This window comes from Rhinoderma darwinii, chromosome 2, assembly GCF_050947455.1.
Source record: "Rhinoderma darwinii isolate aRhiDar2 chromosome 2, aRhiDar2.hap1, whole genome shotgun sequence".
Classification (NCBI taxonomy): domain Eukaryota; kingdom Metazoa; phylum Chordata; class Amphibia; order Anura; family Rhinodermatidae; genus Rhinoderma; species Rhinoderma darwinii.
This window is the reverse complement of record NC_134688.1, coordinates 472564924-472585991: the sequence shown is the minus strand read 5'-3', so window position 1 is coordinate 472585991 and position 21068 is coordinate 472564924. Positions and strand designations below refer to the sequence as shown.

General features: G+C 36.3%; 1 long non-coding RNA gene across 1 annotated transcript in view; it reads right to left on the bottom strand.

The window, feature by feature from the left end:
* Window positions 1–2919: 2919 nt before the first annotated feature.
* The window catches only part of LOC142741659 (uncharacterized), a 43268-nt gene continuing 25119 nt past the window's right edge, over window positions 2920–21068 (bottom strand). The window contains exon 3 of the long non-coding RNA XR_012881223.1: window positions 2920–3003. This is a non-coding gene — a long non-coding RNA (uncharacterized LOC142741659). The remainder of the gene's footprint in view (window positions 3004–21068) is intronic.

The following is a 21068-nucleotide window of genomic DNA, read 5'->3' as shown; positions in this document are numbered from 1 at the left end:
GTTCTTTAAGGTCAAGCAACATCTGAAGGATTGTCCTGGAACCCCAGACCCTTCAAATTGTATCTGACAGCTCTGTAGGACTCTGTCTGACAACTCTTTTCCCAAGGTCCAGCTGCATGCAAAGGGGGCAACGGAACATACAATTTCCCTGAACAAACGTCTTTCTTTTACTTATCACTCATAGTCCTTATAATATGTAATTTAGTAGAAATTTGGTGAGAAAAATTCCCGGAACTGGAGGAAAAAACAAGAATGAGACAGAAGGAATCTAATATATTTACAGTGTATCGTAGTCATGTGGAAGTTGTTGCATTATGCTGTAATCCGTGGCCTGCGGTCTATTGTGCAATAAGCTGAAGAGCAGATCAACAATCACATCTGGGACAGATGCTGCGTCTCTCAAAAATGAGAAAAGGCAAATCCGAGTACAAACATGGATGACACAATGCCCTCGGGACCGTACGTTGTACTGTGTAATGCCGAGCGCTGACTCCACAGCCCATGGGGAAGGGGCTCATGCAGCGCGGATAATGCCTTGGTCAGGAGGTTATTTTCTAGGCAGCAAGCAAAGTAATCAAAGTAATGATGCAATAAAAAGCTGCATAGACAGTAAAAAAATAATACCGCCATATAATGTCTTAATAAATACCGTATCCAAATAATATTACCATATAGTGCCCAGATAACACTGCCCGATGTTGCCCACACAATGCTGCCATTCAATGGTTAAAAAATTGCCATATGGTGTATAAAAAATACCGCCATACAGTGCCTAAATAATCCTCCCATACAATGTGCACATAACGCCGCCATATATATCCGCTACTGGAACTAGAAGTGGAAACCCCCCTCAGGAGCCCCTAGGAAAAAGGGCTGTGTTACCCAGTGTGCCACCCTCTATACCAGCCCGGGCCTGGGTGAGCAGTTGGGACTGAAGAAGTGACAACCACAATGCTCGGAACAGTCTCTACTTCCCTTGCCGCGTGGAGGTGATTGGTACCAGAGTTTTCCCGGCCCTGATCAAAAGTCAACCCAAGGCAAGCAAACATTGTAAAATTAAAAAAATTTTGACAATTTTACTCCAGTCACATCCAAAGCTGAATTTAAAATCGACCACATACAGTGAAATGGTAACCAGAAATCAAAAAGTTAGATTGTCCAGTATTATTGTACGATCATTGTATAATGACAAGTTCTTTCTACTAACCTTTGAGTTACATTTTCTCTTCTCTTTTATTTCTCTGCTTGCTTTTAGTGAATTGAAACATACGAAGGCTCAAAACCTCTAGAACCAGCTAAAGACCCAACCAGAACCCTGACCTGTTCGTGGGCATGAAAAAAAGAATAGGAGTAGTAGTGGCATCCCTAGTTTAGCACATCATAAGGCTGATGCTTTTTTAGATTTTCTTATTGTTTTTATATTCGCTGTTTTTGTTATTTGTGTGTGAGGGAGTGGTCGTTTTTTTATAATTTTTAATTCTTTTTTTTATTTCTTCTGCTGTTTCTTTGTTATTTGTATGTGTGAGTGGAGGTATTGTTTTGTTTTTGTTTTTTTTTCATTTTTTCATTTTTTGTGTGAGTGAGGGCGGTCGTAGTTTTTTTTTCATACATTTTAGTTCTTTTTTCATTTCTTTTTCTGCTGTTTCTTTGTTTGCTGTTTTGTTATTTCTATGTGTGAGGGGTGGTATTTTATAAAATTGTTTAATTTTTTTCAGTTTTTTGTTATTTGTGTCTGTGAGGGTGGTGTTAGTTGTATATATTTTTTCTCTTTAAAATTAGATCGCAAAAGACAGACAATAGGTAAACACCGTAAAAATGAAATCAATATGAAAAAAGAGGCACTGCAGCAGCTAGAGAGACATCATATAGACAGCTCTTGTGCAAGCAGCTCTCATTGGCTACGGTAATCACATGGAGGAGGGTAAGCCAGGACACAGGCATTTCACTCAATATGCTCCGCCTTAAAACTGACAACCAGGGCAGGAGGCGGAGCTTGTCAGCACATGACAGTGGGCCAATTTTGTAGAAAATCAAAATAGGGCCCACCCGCCACCATGTTTAGTGGTCTAGTGGTTAATTCTGCATTCCCTGGTGGTCTAGGGCAAAGAAAGGGTCAATGGTAAATTCAGGTTTCTCCAGAGCATCTCATCCTCAGGGGGCCTACCAGGCGATGAGGGCACCAAACAATTGCCCACTTTGCCATGTCATTTAACTGGCCCTATACACAGCAGCAGTACAAATCTGTCTTCTGACAATTTGTACTGCTGGGCTCCAAGCCTATAGCTCTTATCTTACACAAATACACTGTAGCAAACCCTCAGCTGTGTCAGAAGGACTAGTTCAGGACAGGTTTTTAGCCTCTGGGGTGTTAACAAAAATTTTCCCATTCACTGACAGCAAGCAAAACGTATTTTGCATTATAAACTCTATGTTAATAGTGAATGATATCGGTACGTCAGTGACTCAGCGCGTTCTGCTTCCTCGCCGGTTTATGTATTCGCACAGATGGGTTTCCTCCGCCTTAAAGACACAGTTTATTTGTGATGTCGGTGACATCTCTGTTTACGTGGATCTGCCAGACGGAATATTACAAGTTTGACAACAAACACTAAATACACCACTGCTGGGATCAAAGAAACCGCCAGAACCAAGATGGACGTCTCTACGGCTCACTTATATCTACTATATGGGATCCACTATTCAGTACCCTGTCCCTTTAATATGAAGCACGAGCAGCCACTATAGAAATCACATATCAGAATCTATGCTCAAAAAAAATCACCTGTCAAATATGAATCACATAAAAGGACAATATCATCAATATCTGAATGTGATCAATAGTGACAAACCCCGGAGCGTCAGAGCATAAAAACCTAGCGCAGCAACCGGTGATCAGGGATATTCTCTCTCATGTTTTTACCTGTAATGTGGTGGTGGCAGTTCCTGGATGACATTTTGGATTTGAGACAATTGATCTCCCTCCACCGAGCATGACACAGCGTCCTACAGAAACAAGAAAAAAGACAACACGGCTTATTGTAATAATAAACTTGTACATAGGGAGCAGTATTATAGCAGTTATATTCTTGTATATAGGAGCAGTATTATAGTAGTTATATTCTTGTATATAGGAGGCAGTATTATAGTAGTTATATTCTTGTATATAGGAGGCAGTATTATAGTAGTTATATTCTTGTATATAGGGGCAGTATTATAGTAGTTATATTCTTGTATATAGGGGCAGTATTATAGTAGTTATATTCTTGTATATAGGGGGCAGTATTATAGTAGTTATATTCTTGTATATAGGGGCAGTATTATAGTAGTTATATTCTTGTATATAGGGACAGTATTATAGTAGTTATATTCTTGTATATAGGGGCAGTATTATAGCAGTTATATTCTTGTATATAGGAGCAGTATTATAGTAGTTATATTCTTGTATATAGGAGGCAGTATTATAGTAGTTATATTCTTGTATATAGGAGGCAGTATTATAGTAGTTATATTCTTGTATATAGGGGCAGTATTATAGTAGTTATATTCTTGTATATAGGGGCAGTATTATAGTAGTTATATTCTTGTATATAGGGGGCAGTATTATAGTAGTTATATTCTTGTATATAGGGGGCAGTATTATAGTAGTTATATTCTTGTATATAGGGAGCAGTATTATAGTAGATATATTCTTGTATATAGGGGCAGTATTATAGTAGTTATATTCTTGTATATAGGGGCAGTATTATAGTAGTTATATTCTTGTATATAGTAGGCAGTATTATAGTAGTTATATTCTTGTATATAGGGGGCAGTATTATAGTAGTTATATTCTTGTATATAGGGAGCAGTATTATAGTAGATATATTCTTGTATATAGGGGGCAGTATTATAGTAGTTATATTCTTGTATATAGGAGCAGTATTATAGTAGTTATATTCTTGTATATAGGAGACAGTATTATAGTAGTTATATTCTTGTATATAGGGAGCAGTATTATAGTAGTTATATTCTTGTATATAGGAGCAGTATTATAGTAGTTATATTCTTGTATATAGGAGGCAGTATTATAGCAGTTATATTATTGTATATAGGAGCAGTATTATAGTAGTTATATTCTTGTATATAGGAGCAGTATTATAGTAGTTATATTCTTGTATATAGGGGGCAGTATTATAGCAGTTATATTCTTGTATATAGGAGCAGTATTATAGTAGTTATATTCTTGTATATAGGAGCAGTATTATAGTAGTTATATTCTTGTATATAGGGGGCAGTATTATAGTAGTTATATTCTTGTATATAGGAGCAGTATTATAGTAGTTATATTCTTGTATATAGGGGGCAGTATTATAGTAGTTATATTCTTGTATATAGGGGGCAGTATTATAGTAGTTATATACTTGTATATAGGAGGCAGTATTATAGTAGTTATATTCTTGTATATAGGGGCAGTATTATAGTAGTTATATACTTGTATATAGGAGGCAGTATTATAGTAGTTATATTCTTGTATATAGGGGCAGTATTATAGTAGTTATATTCTTGTATATAGGGGCAGTATTATAGTAGTTATATTCTTGTATATAGGAGGCAGTATTATAGCAGTTATATTCTTGTATATAGGGGCAGTATTATAGTAGATATATTCTTGTACATAGGAGGCAGTATTATAGTAGTTATATTCTTGTATATAGGGGCAGTATTATAGTAGTTATATTCTTGTATATAGGGGCAGTATTATAGTAGTTATATTCTTGTATATATGGGCAGTATTATAGTAGTTATATTCTTGTATATAGGGAGCAGTATTATAGTAGTTATATTCTTGTATATAGGAGGCAGTATTATAGCAGTTATATTCTTGTATATAGGAGCAGTATTATAGTAGATATATTCTTGTATATAGGAGGCAATATTATAGTAGTTATATTCTTGTATATAGGGGCAGTATTATAGTAGTTATATTCTTGTATATAGGGGCAGTATTATAGTAGTTATATTCTTGTATATAGGGGCAGTATTATAGTAGTTATATTCTTGTATATAGGAGCAGTATTATAGTAGTTATATTCTTGTATATAGGGGGCAGTATTATAGTAGTTATATTCTTGTATATAGGGGGCAGTATTATAGTAGTTATATTCTTGTACGTAGGGGGGCAGTATTATAGTAGTTATATTCTTGTATATAGGGTACAGTATTATAGTAGTTATATTCTTGTATATAGGGGCAGTATTATAGTAGTTATATTCTTGTATATAGTCGGCAGTATTATAGTAGTTATATTCTTGTATATAGGGGCAGTATTATAGTAGTTATGTTCTTGTACATAGGAGCAGTATTATAGTAGTTATATTCTTGTATATAGGGGCAGTATTATAGTAGTTATATTCTTGTATATAGGGGCAGTATTATAGTAGTTATATTCTTGTATATATGGGCAGTATTATAGTAGTTATATTCTTGTATATAGGAGCAGTATTATAGTAGTTATATTCTTGTATATAGGGGGCAGTATTATAGTAGTTATATTCTTGTATATAGGGGGCAGTATTATAGTAGTTATATTTTTGTACGTAGGGGGCAGTATTATAGTAGTTATATTCTTGTATATAGGGTACAGTATTATAGTAGTTATATTCTTGTATATAGGGGCAGTATTATAGTAGTTATATTCTTGTATATAGTCGGCAGTATTATAGTAGTTATATTCTTGTATATAGGGGCAGTATTATAGTAGTTATGTTCTTGTACATAGGAGCAGTATTATAGTAGTTATATTCTTGTATATAGGGGCAGTATTATAGTAGTTATGTTCTTGTATATAGGAGCAGTATTATAGTAGTTATATTCTTGTATATAGGAGCAGTATTATAGTAGTTATATTCTTGTATATAGGGGGCAGTATTATAGTAGTTATATTCTTGTACGTAGGGGGGCAGTATTATAGTAGTTATATTCTTGTATATAGGGTACAGTATTATAGTAGTTATATTCTTGTATATAGGGGCAGTATTATAGTAGTTATATTCTTGTATATAGTCGGCAGTATTATAGTAGTTATATTCTTGTATATAGGGGCAGTATTATAGTAGTTATGTTCTTGTACATAGGAGCAGTATTATAGTAGTTATATTCTTGTATATAGGGGCAGTATTATAGTAGTTATATTCTTGTATATAGGGGCAGTATTATAGTAGTTATATTCTTGTATATATGGGCAGTATTATAGTAGTTATATTCTTGTATATAGGAGCAGTATTATAGTAGTTATATTCTTGTATATAGGGGGCAGTATTATAGTAGTTATATTCTTGTATATAGGGGGCAGTATTATAGTAGTTATATTTTTGTACGTAGGGGGCAGTATTATAGTAGTTATATTCTTGTATATAGGGTACAGTATTATAGTAGTTATATTCTTGTATATAGGGGCAGTATTATAGTAGTTATATTCTTGTATATAGTCGGCAGTATTATAGTAGTTATATTCTTGTATATAGGGGCAGTATTATAGTAGTTATGTTCTTGTACATAGGAGCAGTATTATAGTAGTTATATTCTTGTATATAGGGGCAGTATTATAGTAGTTATGTTCTTGTATATAGGAGCAGTATTATAGTAGTTATATTCTTGTATATAGGAGCAGTATTATAGTAGTTATATTCTTGTATATAGGGGGCAGTATTATAGTAGTTATATTCTTGTATATAGGAGGCAGTATTATAGTAGTTATATTCTTGTATATAGGAGCAGTATTATAGTAGTTATATTCTTGTATATAGGAGCAGTATTATAGTAGTTATTTTCTTGTATATAGGGGGCAGTATTATAGTAGTTATATTCTTGTATATAGGGGCAGTATTATAGTAGTTATATTCTTGTATATAGGGACAGTATTATAGTAGTTATATTCTTGTATATAGGGGCAGTATTATAGCAGTTATATTCTTGTATATAGGAGCAGTATTATAGTAGTTATATTCTTGTATATAGGAGGCAGTATTATAGTAGTTATATTCTTGTATATAGGAGGCAGTATTATAGTAGTTATATTCTTGTATATAGGGGCAGTATTATAGTAGTTATATTCTTGTATATAGGGGCAGTATTATAGTAGTTATATTCTTGTATATAGGGGGCAGTATTATAGTAGTTATATTCTTGTATATAGGGGGCAGTATTATAGTAGTTATATTCTTGTATATAGGGAGCAGTATTATAGTAGATATATTCTTGTATATAGGGGCAGTATTATAGTAGTTATATTCTTGTATATAGGGGCAGTATTATAGTAGTTATATTCTTGTATATAGTAGGCAGTATTATAGTAGTTATATTCTTGTATATAGGGGGCAGTATTATAGTAGTTATATTCTTGTATATAGGGAGCAGTATTATAGTAGATATATTCTTGTATATAGGGGGCAGTATTATAGTAGTTATATTCTTGTATATAGGAGCAGTATTATAGTAGTTATATTCTTGTATATAGGAGACAGTATTATAGTAGTTATATTCTTGTATATAGGGAGCAGTATTATAGTAGTTATATTCTTGTATATAGGAGCAGTATTATAGTAGTTATATTCTTGTATATAGGAGGCAGTATTATAGCAGTTATATTATTGTATATAGGAGCAGTATTATAGTAGTTATATTCTTGTATATAGGAGCAGTATTATAGTAGTTATATTCTTGTATATAGGGGGCAGTATTATAGCAGTTATATTCTTTTATATAGGAGCAGTATTATAGTAGTTATATTCTTGTATATAGGAGCAGTATTATAGTAGTTATATTCTTGTATATAGGGGGCAGTATTATAGTAGTTATATTCTTGTATATAGGAGCAGTATTATAGTAGTTATATTCTTGTATATAGGGGGCAGTATTATAGTAGTTATATTCTTGTATATAGGGGGCAGTATTATAGTAGTTATATACTTGTATATAGGAGGCAGTATTATAGTAGTTATATTCTTGTATATAGGGGCAGTATTATAGTAGTTATATACTTGTATATAGGAGGCAGTATTATAGTAGTTATATTCTTGTATATAGGGGCAGTATTATAGTAGTTATATTCTTGTATATAGGGGCAGTATTATAGTAGTTATATTCTTGTATATAGGAGGCAGTATTATAGCAGTTATATTCTTGTATATAGGGGCAGTATTATAGTAGATATATTCTTGTACATAGGAGGCAGTATTATAGTAGTTATATTCTTGTATATAGGGGCAGTATTATAGTAGTTATATTCTTGTATATAGGGGCAGTATTATAGTAGTTATATTCTTGTATATATGGGCAGTATTATAGTAGTTATATTCTTGTATATAGGGAGCAGTATTATAGTAGTTATATTCTTGTATATAGGAGGCAGTATTATAGCAGTTATATTCTTGTATATAGGAGCAGTATTATAGTAGATATATTCTTGTATATAGGAGGCAATATTATAGTAGTTATATTCTTGTATATAGGGGCAGTATTATAGTAGTTATATTCTTGTATATAGGGGCAGTATTATAGTAGTTATATTCTTGTATATAGGGGCAGTATTATAGTAGTTATATTCTTGTATATAGGAGCAGTATTATAGTAGTTATATTCTTGTATATAGGGGGCAGTATTATAGTAGTTATATTCTTGTATATAGGGGGCAGTATTATAGTAGTTATATTCTTGTACGTAGGGGGGCAGTATTATAGTAGTTATATTCTTGTATATAGGGTACAGTATTATAGTAGTTATATTCTTGTATATAGGGGCAGTATTATAGTAGTTATATTCTTGTATATAGTCGGCAGTATTATAGTAGTTATATTCTTGTATATAGGGGCAGTATTATAGTAGTTATGTTCTTGTACATAGGAGCAGTATTATAGTAGTTATATTCTTGTATATAGGGGCAGTATTATAGTAGTTATATTCTTGTATATAGGGGCAGTATTATAGTAGTTATATTCTTGTATATATGGGCAGTATTATAGTAGTTATATTCTTGTATATAGGAGCAGTATTATAGTAGTTATATTCTTGTATATAGGGGGCAGTATTATAGTAGTTATATTCTTGTATATAGGGGGCAGTATTATAGTAGTTATATTTTTGTACGTAGGGGGCAGTATTATAGTAGTTATATTCTTGTATATAGGGTACAGTATTATAGTAGTTATATTCTTGTATATAGGGGCAGTATTATAGTAGTTATATTCTTGTATATAGTCGGCAGTATTATAGTAGTTATATTCTTGTATATAGGGGCAGTATTATAGTAGTTATGTTCTTGTACATAGGAGCAGTATTATAGTAGTTATATTCTTGTATATAGGGGCAGTATTATAGTAGTTATGTTCTTGTATATAGGAGCAGTATTATAGTAGTTATATTCTTGTATATAGGAGCAGTATTATAGTAGTTATATTCTTGTATATAGGGGGCAGTATTATAGTAGTTATATTCTTGTACGTAGGGGGGCAGTATTATAGTAGTTATATTCTTGTATATAGGGTACAGTATTATAGTAGTTATATTCTTGTATATAGGGGCAGTATTATAGTAGTTATATTCTTGTATATAGTCGGCAGTATTATAGTAGTTATATTCTTGTATATAGGGGCAGTATTATAGTAGTTATGTTCTTGTACATAGGAGCAGTATTATAGTAGTTATATTCTTGTATATAGGGGCAGTATTATAGTAGTTATATTCTTGTATATAGGGGCAGTATTATAGTAGTTATATTCTTGTATATATGGGCAGTATTATAGTAGTTATATTCTTGTATATAGGAGCAGTATTATAGTAGTTATATTCTTGTATATAGGGGGCAGTATTATAGTAGTTATATTCTTGTATATAGGGGGCAGTATTATAGTAGTTATATTTTTGTACGTAGGGGGCAGTATTATAGTAGTTATATTCTTGTATATAGGGTACAGTATTATAGTAGTTATATTCTTGTATATAGGGGCAGTATTATAGTAGTTATATTCTTGTATATAGTCGGCAGTATTATAGTAGTTATATTCTTGTATATAGGGGCAGTATTATAGTAGTTATGTTCTTGTACATAGGAGCAGTATTATAGTAGTTATATTCTTGTATATAGGGGCAGTATTATAGTAGTTATGTTCTTGTATATAGGAGCAGTATTATAGTAGTTATATTCTTGTATATAGGAGCAGTATTATAGTAGTTATATTCTTGTATATAGGGGGCAGTATTATAGTAGTTATATTCTTGTATATAGGAGGCAGTATTATAGTAGTTATATTCTTGTATATAGGAGCAGTATTATAGTAGTTATATTCTTGTATATAGGAGCAGTATTATAGTAGTTATTTTCTTGTATATAGGGGGCAGTATTATAGTAGTTATATTCTTGTATATAGGAGCAGTATTATAGTAGTTATATTCTTGTATATAGGAGCAGTATTATAGTAGTTATATTCTTGTATATAGGGGCAGTATTATAGTAGTTATATTCTTGTATATAGGAGCAGTATTATAGTAGTTATATTCTTGTATATAGGGGCAGTATTATAGTAGTTATATTCTTGTATATAGGGGCAGTATTATAGTAGTTATGTTCTTGTACATAGGGGGCAGTATTATAGTAGTTATGTTCTTGTATATAGGGGCAGTATTATAGTAGTTATATTCTTGTATATAGGAGCAGTATTATAGTAGCTATATTCTTGTATATCGGGGGCAGTATTATAGTAGTTATATTCTTGTATATAGGAGGCAATATTATAGTAGTTATATTCTTGTATATAGGAGCAGTATTATGGTAGTTATATTCTTGTATATAGGGGGCAGTATTATAGTAGTTATATTCTTGTATATAGGACCAGTATTATAGTAGTTATATTCTTGTATATAGGGGGCAGTATTATAGTAGTTATATTCTTGTATATAGGGAGCAGTATTATAGTAGTTATATTCTTGTATATCGGGGCAGTATTATAGTAGTTATATTCTTGTATATAGGTAGCAGTATTATAGTAGTTATGTTCTTGTACATAGGGGGCAGTATTATGTAGTTATATTCTTGTATATAGGAGCAGTATTATGGTAGTTATATTCTTGTATATAGGGGCAGTATTATAGTAGTTATATTTTTGTATATAGGGGCAGTATTATAGTAGTTATATTCTTGTATATAGGGGCAGTATTATGGTAGTTATATTCTTGTATATAGGAGGCAGTATTATAGTAGTTATATTCTTGTATATATGAGCAGTATTATAGTAGTTATATTCTTGTATATAGGAGCAGTATTATAGTAGTTATATTCTTGTATATAGGGGGCAGTATTATAGTAGTTATATTCTTGTATATAGGGAGCAGTATTATAGTAGTTATGTTCTTGTACATAGGGGGCAGTATTATGTAGTTATATTCTTGTAGATTCATGTAACATAGTATTGATGTCTGCAGTATTGATGTTTTCTTCAGTAATGACTGTAATTTCTACGTTACGTTATAACAGAGCTGGATTGGCAGTTTGAGTGTTTTGGTTTAGTGGCCCTTAAATATTTATTTTGCTCTTGCAATCATTTCTAGCATCGTCCTCGATCTTTCTGAGACAGAAATTTGTGGGATTGTGTATGAGGTGATGTCACAGTGCAGCTGCTCGGAGGTTTGCAGTCTCATTACTGGTAGTGTACACACATTTTCCAGTCCGTCGCAGAGGTAATCAGAGTACAGTTGATAAGATATGACACCCATCTAGACTAAACCCCAGGCGTGAACTGGCCAGAGACTCCCTGTGGATTGTCGCAACACAGTGTATAGTCTCTGCAAGGTAAATCCAAACTACATACAGATATAGCAGAGCTGAATTAAATATTCTGCTGCACTGTGACAACTAACAAGATTCTGAAAATGCAGTCAATTAATATGTGAAACAATATATAAATCTTTGTCATATTACAGGGGAGGTAAAACAAGAAATAGCAGATGTTGCGGGGTTATTTACGTCAGAATAGTTGCGATACCGCCGAAAAAAAAATGCAAACAATTCTGAGTTTCTTCATCCAGGCCGGCCTCCTGGGATGACGTTTCATCCCATGTGACCACTGCAGCCAACCATAGGCTGCAGCAATCACATGAGACGAAACGTCATGCCAGGAGGCCGAGCTGCGGGAGGGCAGAGAGACGTGTCGCCATGGCTACGGGTAGGTATGAGGTGTTTTTTATTCCGTTTTCCATAGTGGACATTCTGGACAAAAAACTGGCCCACAATTTGGTGCAGTTTTTCGGCCGGAATTTCCTGCGGCGATCATGGCGGATACGCTGTGTGCTTTTATTATTTTTTTGTTGATTCAAAATCCTCCCCCGGTATATTAATATAATCAACAGAGAATAGTGTTACAAACAGATGCATTGATTTGCCTAGGGAAATCAGATCAGAAATCGATTTGTGAATTGTCGTAATTCAAATCACAGATCCGTAGTTATAAATGGTGGCGGTGCTATCATTTTTTTTTCTAAAAAATCCATACAGATAATACAGTCAAGTGAAATGAATGTGTTTGGGCCAATGATTTTATAGTGATGTATTATAAATAAAATATTTTTGATTATTTTCCGCATAAAATTTACATTGTGATCCTCACTAATGTCGTCTATGTATCTTCACCAAAATTGCTGCTAATAAGTACTCATTAGAGGCTCCACCTCCATCCAGCCCTCTTAAAATACATAATTTAGCAGCTACGTCTATGTGCTGGTAGCTGATTGGCCTGTCAAGTAACCTCACTATTTAGTAATACTGAAACTCCACCCAATAGACTCATTCAGAAACAGACAAACCCCTTAGACTGGTCCTCCTGTTTCCATCTCCCCTAGTGTTTGACCTGTAGTTCCAGTCTCAAAACAATGCGATGTTACGTGATATCACTTTGGGATCGACATGGACCATAGTGATGGTATCAAGGGGATGTCCAGGAGAGGTCAATTATTCCTTCTTCCCCCTGAGAACCGCACCTCTGTTCACAGTGAATCTGCGATAAATCCCCGTCTACAACTTTTCAATAATTTTCATGAACTGATATCAATTGATTAAATCCAATCATTTTATCATTTATATCATCAGACTAAAAATAACTGTCTATGATCATCTTTAGGAATGTGGAACAATTTAAAGGTATCTATAATGTACTGAAATTGCTGCTTCGGTGATGTCATCATTTATGACATTGTTTTTTTTTGTGTGTGACCTCTGGGTGGAGTTACAGCATTTGTATCATAATACTGAGCTCCACCTAATGATTCATGTAAAGTTCTTCATGTTTATTAAAGGGGTCCTACATTTACCTGACTACTGGCTTTGCATTCCCAATATATAATAGGGTCTCGCAGGAGCGGATCCTCTGCAGGTACCTGCATAGGAATATAATGGCAGTATCACATCGCCACCCTGTTCCAAGGTAGGAGGGTATGCACCTGTATAGGACATAACTTTTCAGTGTGTACTGTATACATTGAAATAAAAGATGTAAACTCTATAGCTCCCCCTACTGGCAGCCATAACTTGGTCATGGCTGTGTGACGGGAAACAGGGGATTTTTTAAGCTCTGGAGCCGAAACATAGGGGTCCGACCGCTATAAAAATACAATAAGAAATTAATCTGCGCATACCGCTGGACCTAAAAATTAAATCATATTAGAAAGGTGGAGATTCATCTTAAGCGATTCATTTGTTAAAAAAAATCATTTTTAATTTATCCTCAGTCAACCCAGGGATGAGCCAGCTGGGGCCAGAGAGGAGAGGATGACTGGGATTATCGGTAAGCCAGCAGACACAATAATATTACGCTACGTTGGCAATTTTTCAAACGAAAGAATCAAAAATGTACTCCGAAAAATTTATTTGAAAGTTAGACATGGCTGCTCATAGAACAGTGCCTCTAGTGGCCAAATTATTATGGTTAAAGGGACAGTAAATAAAAAAATGAATGAGGTAAAAAAAAAAAAACTATTCGACTGGCAAATAAATAGGGGGTCCTCCGCCTCCTAGTTCTCTCCATATGTGCTGAAAACTCTGAATGGGGCTTAAATAAAGGGGTGACGCTTAAAGGGGTCGTCTAATCAATTCAATTTACATCAATTTGCATACTGTATGCCCTATTAGGATCAAAGTGAAGTAAGAGCATCTCCCGCTCTCTATTACACGGTCGCTCAATCCTCATAATTGGCGCCATGCAATAGAACATTTCATGCAGGGGAATAGTTTGGTACTTGGTATTGGCTGATACACACCATGATGATAGGCTGATCACTGGGGAGGGGTTGTTTTGATGGGTCAACATTTACAATTTCCCTAGTCTCCCATTCTTTGCAGCTAGAGTTATGGAGGAAGGTATCTGTCACAGCAAGCTGCCTCCCAGCGATAGAAAGAAGCCCCTTATCCCCCGCGGCCCCTTTTCTCAAACTTACATCCCCTAGAACTAGAGGTGGAGACAAAATAGATTTATCTCTGGACCCACACAAATAAGACATTTCTTCTGTCTCTCCATTTGTATTTTGATATTGGGCAGAACAGGAAGAATGGGAGGATAGAATATTTGCTATTTTGTTTTCCTTTGCCTTTTTAGTGTATTTTTGGTGACTGTCTTTTTGAAGATGTAATAAGTGCAGTAAATGTAAGAGTAATACTAACTTAGTGTAATCTACAAACTACACTTTTACATGATATGAAAAGGAAGTCATTGCATTGCCATCTAGTGGCCATAATTGGTACTGCATTTTTTATTATTATTAGTATGACTATTATTATGAATATTTTTTTTGTCATATTATTTTTTGTGATTTTTTGACATTTTATTTTGTGAACGACCAATTTTTATGGAATTTTTTTTATCATTATTATTTTTATCTTTTGTAATAATAATTGATGTTGTGGGCAGGTAACGGGTGGATACATCAGATAATTGTTTGGTACATTCCATTCTGGAACAACTATAAAGGTTTCCGAGCCGCGGTGGGATCAGGGCTGGGTACAAATAGCAGAGTCCTGGCATAACACTTAATAGGGCAGACTAAATGAAGAATATACAGTGCGGGCTCGCGATAAGTCCGGCTGCAGAATGTCTTTATTTAGGATCTTTACATCACTTTCACCGGTTGGAATCTCAATCTCTCCTCCATTATAGGATTCTTACTAAACCCCCTGACTTGTACGGTAATAATAGACATAGCTGAGATTCCTGCGCTGAATAAGTGATGCTTGTGGCATCTTAAGAGTTTTATATGAGAACATTAAAGCTTCTGCAGCTGTAGAATATAATACAGATGAACCTCCGAGTGGGGGAATAGAGTATTTATAACAAACTCAGGGCTCATACATTGTGCGGATCCGTTATATGGCGCTATGGGTCCAGGCGCATATTGTGGCACGTTGCATTACGGAGGTATTCTGCCTCTAGGAGCATTGCTGAGTGCCATAGATACTCTGTGTGTTTCCATACAGGATCTGAGCATTAGACCTTATAACAAGTCTAGTCCTATGTATTAATGGTACAGAACCTCATAAAGGGTATGTAGACTTTTGCAACCGATTTTATTGCTCTAATGCATCAAAAATAAAAAATGAGGCAGCCTTACAAATAGACTTGAGTAAAAACCTTCAACCGTTTTGTGTATACAGCTCCTATGCAGACCTATGTGTCTCCACGGTTACAGACTACAAGCAAGTAGTATAGTGTATAGTAGTAGTGAATGGATTTCTTGGTTACATTTTGACTGTCTACAGTGAACTAAAAAATAACATGTGAAATGGGCAGGGGTGTTGCTAGTGGGGTCTGGTTGGGAAAGTGCCATCGATACTGGGTGCAAGAGCGGGTGCTAACGTGCAACTTTGCAGCAGTGACACCTGAGCCCTTGTATCTGACCCAATAGCCCTTCTGCCAAAATGTTTACAAATAACACATGGTGGGGGATCCCCTCACAGATTTTGCATTGGGGCCCAGGAGCTTCAAGTCCCGCCCCCGAGGAAAGTCTAGCTACACCTAGAATGCATGGAAGTCATCCTCCATAATATTGTCGAACTTCTCTCCAGCCATCCTGCCATTAATTGCCGTATATAACAGCTACCTATTCACTATTATCGGGGGTGACCTCTATTATCCCCTAGATAGTCACTGCACGATGGCACTTAACAACATCTCCTTAGGCGTTAGACAATTGACTACATACAGTAGAACATAAAAGAAGGCAAAAAAAACCAAAAAAGTTCTAAAAATATTAACAAAAACAATAAATCTGCATACCAAGTCTTCCATATCATAAGGTGTAAAATTCATTGACTCTCTTGATAGATGACCTACTGCATACCAGAACCTCAAGGATCCTTAGTCATCATTGACTACTCATTCTTGAGACCTGACACGGTTTGGCGTGCAGAGCTCTTCCTATTGATGCTTTTAATGACTTTTGGAAAAGAGAAAGTAGGTGCGGGGATATTCAGTTTTGTGGCCATGGAGTATGAAGTAGGTTATTTTTCTTACAATACTAAAAAGAAAGGGTCCAGAGGGTCTCAGCTCCTGACATGGTCCTATCAATATGTAAACAACCAAGATGGCGTTGGCCATGGCAGCCTATCGGAAAGTGTCATTGAGTAGAGCATGACCATATGAAAGATCAATATGCGGGACCTAACAGGTAATCATGGTGCCTAGAAGCAAAATTTGGACTGTTGCTCTCCTCATGGGTATTCTCACAAACGTATCCAGTAGAGAGGGAGTCACCCATACACCTTTATCTTAGAGTTATGAGGACCACAATCTTTTGTGAACATCTATAGTTTTCCATAATTTAATGAAGAGGTGACCACAGATACACCGCCAATACAAATAAGCACTGGGACTATTCAGTCATAGTTTTGATTGGAGCGCTGGACCCTGGTCCCAGGCCATACCGATGTGGCCAAGGCTGACTCCAGACGTATGTGGGTCCTAGGACAACTGTCACAGTTTGCCCCTAACTACCCGACCCTCAAGTTTACAAGCGTAAAGATTGTTTACCCAGATCTTCTTGGGCCTCCCTAGCCAAGTGGGCCCAGGTTTATCTGACGATGACGGTGACCTTCTTACAAGTCTGATTGACCATTGTGGAAATGCACCTATAATTAGTATTCCAAAGTGTATGTAGAGACCCAATCAATATCATTGTATCATCAGAGTATTGGGGCAATAAACTAGTCCATAACAGATCTTTTTTAGGTCCCACTTGAGGAAAGTGAAGTGATCCTTTAGCAATGAGGAGCCTTCCACTGGACTTTAAGAGAACTACCTTGAAGAACATAAATTAACCACTACCGTAAAGAAGATAATACAACCTGAACTGTCTAGAATGTTGATAGGGCACCTATTAGGAATCTGTATATAGGAGACCCCATGTTTCACTAGTTCATGTTGTTGCCCATAAAAAGATATGCAAACTGCTCATTGACAAACTTTTCACTAAGTGTCCACCTGTTGAGAACCCCAGCGATCAGTTGTAATGTAAAAAAAAACTGTCAGTAACTGTTCAGGTTCCCTGCAGCGCCACCACAGGGGAAATGAAACATTACACAGTGTCTATTCATATCAATGTTTTGTCTGTGTAATACAGGACAGGACAGGTGCTCCAGAGAGAGACAGAGAGACGCTCCAAGAGATGAGGATCCTGAACAGAAAACCCCCCTCTATTATCTCAGAATTCCCTAGTAGGGTGTATGGAAATGGATTTTTGAAACTGGACGACCGCTTTAAAAATGGCCATTTGCAACAGACAACCCCTCATGATCAACTCTATTATCGGGATCCCAATCCATTAGCTAAAGCCAACAGGCACATCCTACTCAACTGTCATCACTGGGGGGCTGCAGGGTGTTCATTGAGATCATTGTATATCAAGGGCAACTAGCGACTTTAATGGGCATCCTATCATTTATTGTAAATGTGTTGGGCAATGTCCGTGCAGTTCTTCTGCAGCTTAAAGCTGATCGGTCAGCAGAGAGATCTTCTCCAGCGGTGAGAGGTAGACGCAATATAAGGGTTCATGGACATGACTGTATTTTGTTCTATACAACCTCCGAGTAGCTATGGATCCATAATACGGCAACCATAGAAATCTACGAGGCCCTACTGTCCCTCCATATGCCTCCAAAATCATGCCACCTTCTATCTGATGATGTATTATGGAGGTATACTCCCCTAGAAACATTGCTACCATAAGATAATTTCTCATTACATAGGACTGTACTGGGGTACCATATGGGAGCACTAGGATTGACTACGGCATGTGGATGAGTCCTAGGAGGGAGTTTTCCGTTCTGTCGTGTGTACAAGCAATCAGCAGCATTTTGTGTCATTGTAACCCATTCATCACAGGGGTTCCCCGGGATGGTTGATCAGTGGGGGGGCCAAATTAAGGGGCCGCAGCACAGGCATAGTGGCTCCTCAGAATGGGTACTGCAGCTCAGTCCCATTTAAGTGATGGGACAAGCCCTTACGGATGAGCCGTTCTGCCCAATGAAGGGGATACCGCTCTTGCAGGAACGTCGTGGCCCCTTCATTGTGCTGATCAGTGAGATCAGACTCCATCCTAAGGATAGCCCATCAATGTTCGAGCCCCTTTAAATCTGATAATAAGCAAGTGGCAGTGAAGTCCCCCGATAACTACCCCCCACAGAGCAGTTACATGGTAATATAAATGTATCTAGTCACGGCTATAAGAAACATTTTTGCTGACATTTTTGGAATGGTTTGTGGATGTTGATCGCTATTTTTTTGTTGACTCCATTACCTCCTTTATCACCATTGCTTCTCCATTAAGACGTGACCCGGTGAGATTGCTTTGTAAATGGGAGTTTTATGCTAAACCACAACGCTATATCCTGTAGCTGCAGTTTGTGCTGCGGTTCACATATATTTTTAAGCCAAATAAATTTTTAATTTAACAACATAAAAGCCGAGGTTCTCTCAGGTCAGTACCAAGTACCGTAATAAATTTACTTCGGCTTTTATCTGCTGGATTTTGTGAAGTCTGAAGCGTCTGACCTTTACGTTTTCCTTAGTAGGCATTTTTGTGAGCCCGCTCTTTACAGAAGATCTATCAGGCGTCTTTCTTCTGCTCTTGCTTGATTCCCCACAGATTAGAAGAGCGGCGCTAAATATCACATGCAAATAAAAAAATATATTGGATTTTTTTATTACTAAATTAAAGGGAAATTATTCTAAAAATGAAAACTCGCCTATCAAGTAACGATGGTTTGTGTTCCTAACCTGCACACGGTAACGGCTTTGGTTTCACTGCATTCACTGTTACAGTAGAGTTTCTACATTGTAGCAACTTGTGCCTGTTCTCTCTATGACACGATTTTTCCAATTTCTGCAACTATGAGTCAGGCTCCACCCCTTAAAATAAATGTCCATAATAGGTAAAATGGAAATACAAGGGTTGTTTAACATACCAGGGCAGTTAATTCTTAAACTCTGGTCCCTAAATTGCAAGTTTCCCAGCTGCTCTGTACACTGTAGGTCCTTAAAATCCCAGACAACAAAAGAGCTGCATGTTACTGGACTGTTTCCAAAATGACGCTCCCTTCTCTGACATCACTTCCTGCTCTGCAGCTATTGGCTAAAGCTTCACCACACAGACTTCCTGCTCTGCCCACCCCCTACATCCACTCTGCACAAAATACTGATTATACGGAGAGCTCTCTTATCCTGAGGTGGGCATAACCGTTTAAGTTCTTATGCCTGGTTACAAAAAACAAATTTTAAACCAGTTCCTGGAATGGCCTAACTGGCTCATATAGTCTACACTAAAGTCAACCACTGACCACTATAATATCTAATTTGTAGACTGGGACTGTGGGAAGATGACCCAAGACTGTTGGAAGGGACAGCAACAACCTTACATATGCAGATGACACTCCTACCTGAGAATGGAGAAGACCTGATGACCTTCAGTTAAAGAACAAAGTAGGAATATGGGAAGAAGACAAAAGTTATGATGAGAGGAAAGACGGATAACCTTAGAGTCGATGGCGAACACATCAGAGAAGACATTATGTTTGCATCAATGATTAACAACCAAGGATCCAGCGGTCAATAAATACACTGTAGACTGGCACTTGGTAGAACAAGGATGAAAGACCAAGAAATGATCTTCAGATGTGATGAAGTGCCTATAAAAACAATGGTCAGATGGTCCGGGTTATGTGCCGTCCCGTCAGTGATCCGAGGAAAAAAAGGACATGTTCTATCTTTCCTCAGATCGGAGACTCGGACCATTTTTCACGGACCCGATTTATCCGCTAAAGTGAATGGGTCCGTGAAGACCATTGGGTGCCAATCGGATGCCGTCAAGAACGGCCCGAGTGGCACAATGGTCGGTGCAAGAGCCCTTAGGCTTTTTCCGAAAACAAACAATTGGATCCTTGACTGAATGAAGCTGAACCTTTTCCTTGCAGCACGAATGACCAGACAGAAGCTTTATCTTATTCTGGAAATATTATGAGAAGACCCAGCCCATTGGAAAGTCAACTATGCTGAGTAGAGTAGAAGGGAAATGAGGAAGAGGACGACCATCAACAAGGTGGATGGAGACAATCACAGAAATCATGACTATGGCCCCATACACACGACCGTATTTTTCATCCATCCGTAAATTCTGTCCGTAAATACGGACCTGTAATCATTTATAGTCATCCGTAAATCAGCCGTTGTGTACAGCACTGCGGGATGTGGGGGTAGTGGGGAATGGTACCATGGTAAGGGCAAACATATCTTCAGGAGGAGCCTGTCCACTCAGAATACATGTAAGCAACAGAGGTTGGACCCCCACCAATTAAACATTCATGGTCTATATAGTGTCTAAAAGGAATTCCCCTTTAAGTCATACTGTAAGGGTATGCTCACACTAGCTATTTTCGACTGTTTTTACATCACGAAAAATGGCTGAAAAATCGGAAGCAGAACGCCTACAAACATCTGCCCATTGATTTCAATGGGAAATACGGCGTTCTGTTCCGACGGGGCGTTTTTTTACACCTCATTTTC